The sequence below is a fragment of the Bos indicus genome, chromosome 1 (assembly GCF_029378745.1).
Source record: "Bos indicus isolate NIAB-ARS_2022 breed Sahiwal x Tharparkar chromosome 1, NIAB-ARS_B.indTharparkar_mat_pri_1.0, whole genome shotgun sequence".
Lineage (NCBI taxonomy): Eukaryota > Metazoa > Chordata > Mammalia > Artiodactyla > Bovidae > Bos > Bos indicus.
The window spans coordinates 104,059,873-104,068,251 of NC_091760.1; positions in this window are offsets into that span (position 1 = coordinate 104,059,873).

An 8,379-nucleotide genomic window follows, 5' to 3' on the forward strand; every position below is an offset into this window, starting at 1 on the left:
TTCTCCTCTTTCACTTTCATAAAGAAGCTCCTCAGTTCCTCTTCACTTTCTGCCATAAAGATGGTGTTATCTACATATCTGAGGTTATTGATATTTCTCCCAGAAATCTTGATTCTAGCTTGTGTTTCATCCAGCCCCGCATTTCACATGATGTACTCTGCATATAAGTTAAATAAGCAGGGTGACAATATACAGCCTTGACACACTCCTTTCCCCATTTGAAACCTGTCCATTGTTTCATGTCCAGTTTTAACAGTTTGCTTCTTGACCTACATACAGATTTCTCAGGAGGCAGGTAAGGTCATCTTGTATTCCCATCTCTTGAAGAATTTTCCAGTTTGTTGTTAACCAACACAGACAAAGGCTTTGGCATAGTCAATAAAGCAGAAATAGATGTGGTTTTTTTTTTTGGAACTCTCTTGCTTTTTCAATGATCCAGTGGATGTTGGCAATTTGACCTATGTTCTTCTGCCTTTTCTAAATCCAGCTTGAACATCTGAAGGTTTGCGGTTCATGTATTGCTGAAGCCTGGCTTGGAGAATTTTGAGCATTACTTTGCTAGCGTGTGATATGAGTGCAATTGTGCAGTAGTTTTAATATTCTTTGGCATTGCCTTTATTTGGGATTAGAATGAAAACTGACCTTTTCCAGTCCAGGGGCCACTGCTGAATTTTCCAAATTTGCTGGCACATTGAGTGCAGCACAATAGGTTATTAGTTATCTATTAACTAGTAGATTAGTTTTCTATGTATTTTTTATCTGTTTTATATATAGCATACACAGTGAATATTTAAGGCATTATAATCAGCTACTCTAATAAAATCAACACTCTACATACCACTGCCAGTATTATCTTTTAAAACATATATCAAATCAGATCTCCATTCTAATAGTTTCTATCTCACTCATACTGAAATAGAAAAACCTTACGATTCTTTGTACATTTCACACAAACCAACTCTCTGTCTCTGGTGAACGTTGATATTTTTCTAGCTCTGTTCTCTGCTCATATCATACTGGTCACCTTCCTGTGTTGTGCATAGTCTCTCAGTCGTGTCCAACTTTGTGACCCCATGGACTGTATCCCGCCAAGCTACTCTTATCTGTGGGGATTCTCCAGGCAAGATTACTGGAGTGGGTTGTCATGCCCCTCTCCAGGGGATCTTCCCCACCCAGGGATCAAACCCAGGTTTCCCCCATTATAGGCAGATTCTTTACTGTCTGAAGCACCAGGGAAGCGGTCACCTTCCTGGTCCTCAAATAAAACAAACATACTGCTATTTTATAATCTGTGCACTTGCTCTTTCCTATACCTAGAGCATTCTTCCCTAGATTGTTACATACTCATTTCTTCAGTGTATTTTGGTCTCTCATTAAATGTTATCTAGAGAAGGGAATGGCAACCCACTTCACTCTGTTTAATAGGCTCCAGTTTCATCCATCTCATTAGAACTGATTCAGATGCATTCTTTTTAATGGCTGAGTAATACTCCATTGTGTATATGTAGCACAGCTTTCTTATCCATTCAGCTGCTGATGGACATCTAGGTTGCTTCCATGTCCTGGCTATTATAAACAGTGCTGTGATGAACATTGGGGTACACGTGTCTCTCTCAATTCTGCTTTTCTCGGTGTGTATGCCCAGCAGTGGGATTGCTGGGTCATAAGGCAGTTCTATTTCCAGTTTTTTTAAGGAATCTCCACACTGTTCTCCATAGTGGCTGTACTAGTTTGCATTCCCACCAACAGTGTAAGAGGGTTTCCTTTTCTCCACACCCTCTCCAGCATTTATTATTTGTAGACTTTTGGATCGCAGCCATTTTGACTGGTGTGAAATGGTACCTCATTGTGGTTTTGATGTGCATTTCTCTGATAATGAGTGATGTTGAGCATCTTTTCATGTGTTTGTTAGCCATCTGTATGTCTTCTTTGGAGAAATGTCTGTTTAGTTCTTTGGCCCATTTTTTGATTGGGTCGTTTATTTTTCTGGAATTGAACTACAGGAGTTGCTTGTATATTTTTGAGATCAGTTCTTTGTCAGTTGTTTCATTTGCTATTATTTTCTCCCATTCTGAAGGCTGTCTTTTCACCTTGCTTATAGTTTCCTTTGTTGTGCAGAAGCTTTTAATTTTAATTAGGTCCCCCCCCTTTTTTTTTTGCTTTTATTTCCAATATTCTGGTAGGTGGGTCATAGAGGATCCTACTGTGATTTATGTCAGAGAGTGTATTGCCTATGTTCTCCTCTAAGAGTTTTATAGTTTCTGGTCTTACATTTAGATCTTTAATCCATTTTGAGTTTATTTTTGTGTATGGTGTTAGAAAGTGTTCTAGTTTCATTCTTTTACAAGTGGTTGACCAGTTTTCCCAACACGACTTGTTAAAGAGATTGTCTTTTCTCCGTTGTATATTCTTGCCTCTTTTGTCAAAGTATTTGATTCTGTGGTGTTTTCAGAAAAAAAAAAAGACTTAAACCACACATTTTGTTAAATTTCTAAAGAAATATATAACAGAGAAGATCACCCAATCTTTGCTTACAGTGATAGCCTAAGTTGTAGCCTCATTACTCCAAATAAATAGTTCTTCTAGCTATTAATATTTAATTAGGCCTTAGTTTCTATACAACCCGGAGAAGGTGATGGCACCCCACTCCAGTACTCTTGCCTGGAAAATACCATGGATGGAGGAGCCTGGTAGGCTTCAGTCCATGGGGTTGCAAAGTCAGACATGACTGAGTGACTTCACTTTCACTTTTCACTTTCATGCATTGGAGAACGAAATGGCAACCCACTCCAGTTTCTTGCCTGGAGAATCCCAGGGACAGGGAAGCCTGGTGGGCCACCGTCTATGGGGTCACACAGAGTCAGACGCCTGAAGCGACTTAGCAGCAGTAGCAACAGCATCTAAACAACCAAATAATTTTTGCAAATACATAAGAAAAAGAAAGAAGCTCTATACCTTTGTTGCTGTAGGGTGACACAATGCAAAACAATTCTTCTCATTATGCTACAAGATGTTTTGAGTTAGATGTAATAGAAGTGACATATATTTGAATGATAGAATGATACAATGTAACAAGTAGTAAAATATATTCAATATGCAAAAACACATTTGATTCCTACTTCCCAATTCAAAATAATAATTAAACTACAAATTTTCTATCTCAAAATATAATTATTTCCCCAGTATTCACATAGGAGGTGTTACTGTTAGTAATATCGTAATATAGACAGTTTGTATTAATATTTAGTCTCCCTGTCTATATCTCACAGGGGCACTGCAACACTGTCACTGTTCTTTCAGATTCCCTTAGAAATCTATCTTCAAGTTCTGTGTGCTTTGCTTCTAATAGTCAGCACCTGCAGTCTTATACATACATTAGTTCTTTGCTCCAGGAATCACTTCTCCCTCAGCAGGAGGAAGATGGGAGTGTCTGAGAGTTTATACCCAATCAGGCATTAGTGACTTAGTGGTAAGAGAATCTGAAATCCTAACTCATTTTTTGAGACTGCACCCAAATACTGCATTTCAGACTCTTTAGTTGACTTTTTTGGCCTCCAAAATCACTGCAGATGATTATTGCAGCCATGAAATTAAAAGATGCTTACTCCTTGGAAGGAAAGTTATGACCAACCTAGATAGCATTTTCAAAAGCAGAGACATTACTTTGCCAACAAAGGTCCGTCTAGTCAAGGCTATGGTTTTTGCAGTGGTCATGTATGGATGTGAGAGTTGGACTGTGAAGAAGGCTGAGCACCAAAGAAGTGATGCTTTTGAAGTGTGGTGTTTGAGAAGACTCTTGAGAGTCCCTTGGACTGCAAGGCAATCCAACCAGTCCATTCTGAAGGAGATCAGCCCTGGGATTTCTTTGGAAGGAATGATGCTAAAACTGAAACTGTAGAATTTTGTTAAGGATTTTTGCATCTATGTTCATCAGTGATATTGGCCTGTAGTTTTCTTTTTTTGTGGGATCTTTGTCAGGTTTTGGTATTAGGGTGATGGTGGCCTCATAGAATGAGTTTGGAAGTTCACCTTCCTCTGCAATTTTCTGGAAGAGTTTGAGCAGGATAGGTGTTAGCTCTTCTCTAAATTTTTGGTAGAATTCAGCTGTGAAGCTGTCTGGACGGGGGCTTTTGTTTGCTGGAAGATTTTTGATTATGGTTTCAATTTCCGTGCTTGTGATGGGTCTGTTAAGATTTTCTATTTCTTCCTGGTCGAGTTTTGGAAAGTTGTACTTTTCTAAGAATTTGTCCATTTCTTCCACGTTGTCCATTTTATTGGCATATAATTGTTGATAGTAGTCTCTTATGATCCTTTGTATTTCTGTGTTGTCTGTTGTGATCTCTCCATTTTCGTTTCTAATTTTATTGATTTGATTTTTCTCCCTTTGTTTCTTGATGAGTCTGGCTAATGGTATGTCAATTTTATTTATCCTTTCAAAGAACCAGCTTTTGGTTTTGTTGATTTTTGCTATGGTCTCTTTTGTTTCTTTTGCATTTATTTCTGCTCTATTTTTTAAGATTTCTTTCCTTCTACTAACCCTGGGGTTCTTCATTTCTTCCTTTTCTAGTTGCTTTAGGTGTAGAGTTAGGTTATTTATTTGACTTTTTTCTTGTTTCTTGAGGTGTGCCTGTATTGCTATGAACTTTCCCCTTAGGACTGCTTTTACCGTGTCCCACAGGTTTTGGGTTGTTGTGTTTTCATTTTCATTCGTTTCTATGCAAATTTTGATTTCTTGCTTGATTTCTTCTGTGATTTGTTGGTTATTCAGCAGTGTGTTGTTCAGCCTCCATATGTTGGAATTTTTAATAGTTTTTCTCCTGTAGTTGAGATATAATCTTACTGCATTGTGGTCAGAAAAGATGCTTGGAATGATTTATATTTTTTTGAATTTACCAAGGCTAGCTTTATGGCCCAGGATGTGATCTATCCTGGAGAAGGTTCCATGTGTGCTTAATAAAAAGGTGAAATTCATTGTTTTGGGATGAAATGTCCTATAGATATCAATTAGGTCTAACTGGTCTATTGTATCATTTAAAGTTTGTGTTTCCTTGTTAATTTTCTGTTTAGTTGATCTATCCATAGGAACTAAATAGACATTTGTCCAAAGAAGACATACAGAGGGCTAACAAACACATGAAAAGATGCTCAACATCACTCATTATCAGAGAAATGCAAATCAAAACCACTATGAGGTACCATTTCACACCAGTCAGAATGGCTGCGATCCAAAAGTCTACAAATAATAAATGCTGGAGAGGGTGTGGAGAAAAGGAAACCCTCTTACACTGTTGGTGGGAATGCAAACTAGTACAGCCACTATGGAGAACAGTGTGGAGATTCCTTAAAAACCTGGAAATAGAACTGCCTTATGATCCAGCAATCCCACTGCTGGGCATACACACTGAGGAAACCAGAAGGGAAAAAGACATGTGTACCCCAATGTTCATCGCAGCACTGTTTATAATAGCCAGGACATGGAAGCAACCTAGATGTCCATCAGCAGCTGAATGGATAAGAAAGCTGTGCTACATATACACAATGGAGTATTACTCAGCCATTAAAAAGAATACATTTGAATCAGTTCTAATGAGGTGGATGAAACTGGAGCCTATTATACAGAGTGAAGTAAGCCAGAAGGAAAAACACCAATACAGTATACTAACGCATATATATGGAATTTAGTAAGATGGTAACAATAACCCTATGTACGAGACAGCAAAGGAGACACTGATGTATAGAACAGTCTTATGGACTCTATGGGAGAGGGAGAGGGTGGGAAGATTTGGGAGAATGGCAATGAGACATGTAAAATATCATGTATGAAACGAGATGCCAGTCCAGGTTCGATGCATGATACTGGATGCTTGGGGCTAGTGCACTGGGACGACCCAGAGGGATGGTATGGGGAGGGAGGAGGGAGGAGGATTCAGGATGAGGAACACATGTATACCTGTGGCGGATTCATTTTGATATTTGGCAAAACTAATACAATTATGTAAAGTTTAAAAATAAAATAAAATTTAAAAAAAGAAAAGAAACTCTAGTACTTTGGCCACCTCATGCAAAGAGCTGACTCATTTGAAAAGACTCTGATGCTGGGAGGGATTGGGGGCAGGAGAAGGGGACGACAGAGGATGAGATGTTTGGATGGCATCACCAACTCAATGGACGTGAGTTTGAGTGAACTCCGGGAGTTGGTGATGGACAGGGAGGCCTGGTGTGCTGCAATTCATGGGGTTGCAAAGAGTCAGACATGACTGAGCGACTGAACTGAACTGAACTGAATGAGGGCTACTCCATTTCCTCTAGGGATTCTTATCCACAGTAGTAGATTTAATGGTCATTTGAATTAAATTCACCCGTTCACATCCATTTTAGTTCACTGATTCCTAAAATGTCAATTTTCACCGTTGCCATCTCCTGGTTGACCACATTCAATTTACTTTGATTCATGAACCTAATATTCCAGGTTCCAATGCAGCATTATTCTTTACCGCATCGGAGTTTACTTTCACCACCAGTTACATTAATGACAACACATTGTTTCTGCTTTGGCCCAGCCTCTTCATTTTCTCTGGAGCTTTATCTCTACTCTTCCCCAGCAGCATATTGAACATCTAACATCAAGGGGGCTTATCTTCCTGTGTCAGATTATTTTGTCTTTTCATACTGTTCATGGTGTTGATCAGAATGATCTTGGTTCATTTTCAAGGCAAACCTTTCAACTTCACAGTAATCCAAGTCTATGCACCAACCACTAATGCTAAAGAAGCTGAAGCAAAACAGTTCTATATAGACCTACTAGACCTTCTAGAACTAACACCAAAAAGATGTCCTTTTCATCATAGGGAATTGGAATGCGAAAGGAGATCAAGGGATACCTGGAGTAACATACAAGTTTGAACTTAGATTACAAAGTGAATCAGGGCAAGGACTAACAGAGTTTTGCCAAAAGAACACACTGGTCATAGCAAACACCCTCTTCCAGCAACACAAGAGACAACTTTACACCTGGACATCACCATGGTCAATATCAAAATCACTTATTGCATTCTTTGCAACCAAAGATGGAGAAGCTCTACACAGTCAGAAAAAACAATTCCTGGAGCTCACTGTGACTCAGATCATGAACTCCTTATTTAAAAATTGAGACTTAAATTGAAGAAAGTAGGGGAAATGCCATTCAGGTATGACCTAAACCAAATCCCTTATAATTATACAGTGGAGGTGATGAATAGATTCAGGGGATTAGATTTGGTAAACAGAGTGCCTGAAGAACTATGGGTAGAGGTTTCTAACATTGTACAGGTGGTGACCAAAACAATCCCAAAGGAAAATAAATGCAAGAAGGCAAAATGGTTGTCTAAGAAGGCCTTATAAACAGCTGAGAAAAGGAGTGTAAGGGAAAGGAGATACGGAAAGATATACCCAACTTAATGTAGAGTTCCAGAGATTTGCAAAGAGAAATAAGAAAACCTTCTTAAGTGAACAAGAAATAGAAGAAAACAGTAGAATGGAAAGACTAGAGATCACTTCAAGAAAATTAGAAATACCAAGGGAACATTTAAAGGACATAAATGGTAAGGACCTAAGAGAAGCAGAAGAGATTAAGAAGAAATGGCAAGAATACACAACAAACTATATTTTTAAAAAGGTATTAATGACCCGGATAACCATAATGGTGTGGTCATTGACCTAGAGCCAGACATCCAGGAGTGTGAAGTCAAATGGGCCTCAGTTCAGTTCAGTTTAGTTGCTCAGTCGTGTCTGACTCTTTGCGACCCCATAAATCGCAGCACGTCAGGCCTCCCTGTCCATCACTAACTCCCAGAATTCACCCAAACTCATGTGCATCGAGTTGGTGATGCCATCCAGCCATCTCATCCTCTGTCGTCCCCTTCTCCTCCTGCTCCCAATCTCTCCCAGCATCAGAGTCTTTTCCAGTGAGTCAGCTCTTTTCATGAGGTGGCCAAAGTATTGGAGTTTCAGCCTCAGCATCAGTCCTTCCAAAGAACACCCAAGACTGATCTCCTTTACGATGGACTGGTTGGATCTCCTTGCAGTCCAAGGGACTCGCAAGAGTCTTGTCCAGCACCACAGTTCAAAAGCATCAATTCTTTGGCACTCAGCTTTCTTCACAGTCCAACTCTCACATCCATACGTCACTACTGGAAAAACCATAGCCTTGACTAGACGGACCTTTGTTGGCAAAGTAATATCTCTGCTTTTTAATGTGCTGTTTAGGTTGGTCATAACTTTCCTTCCAACGAGTAAGCATCTTTTAATTTCCCATATTAATATGATCAAAGGTGGTGGAGGTGATGGGATTCCATTTGACCTATTTCAAATCTTAAAAGATGACACTGTTAAAGTGCTGCA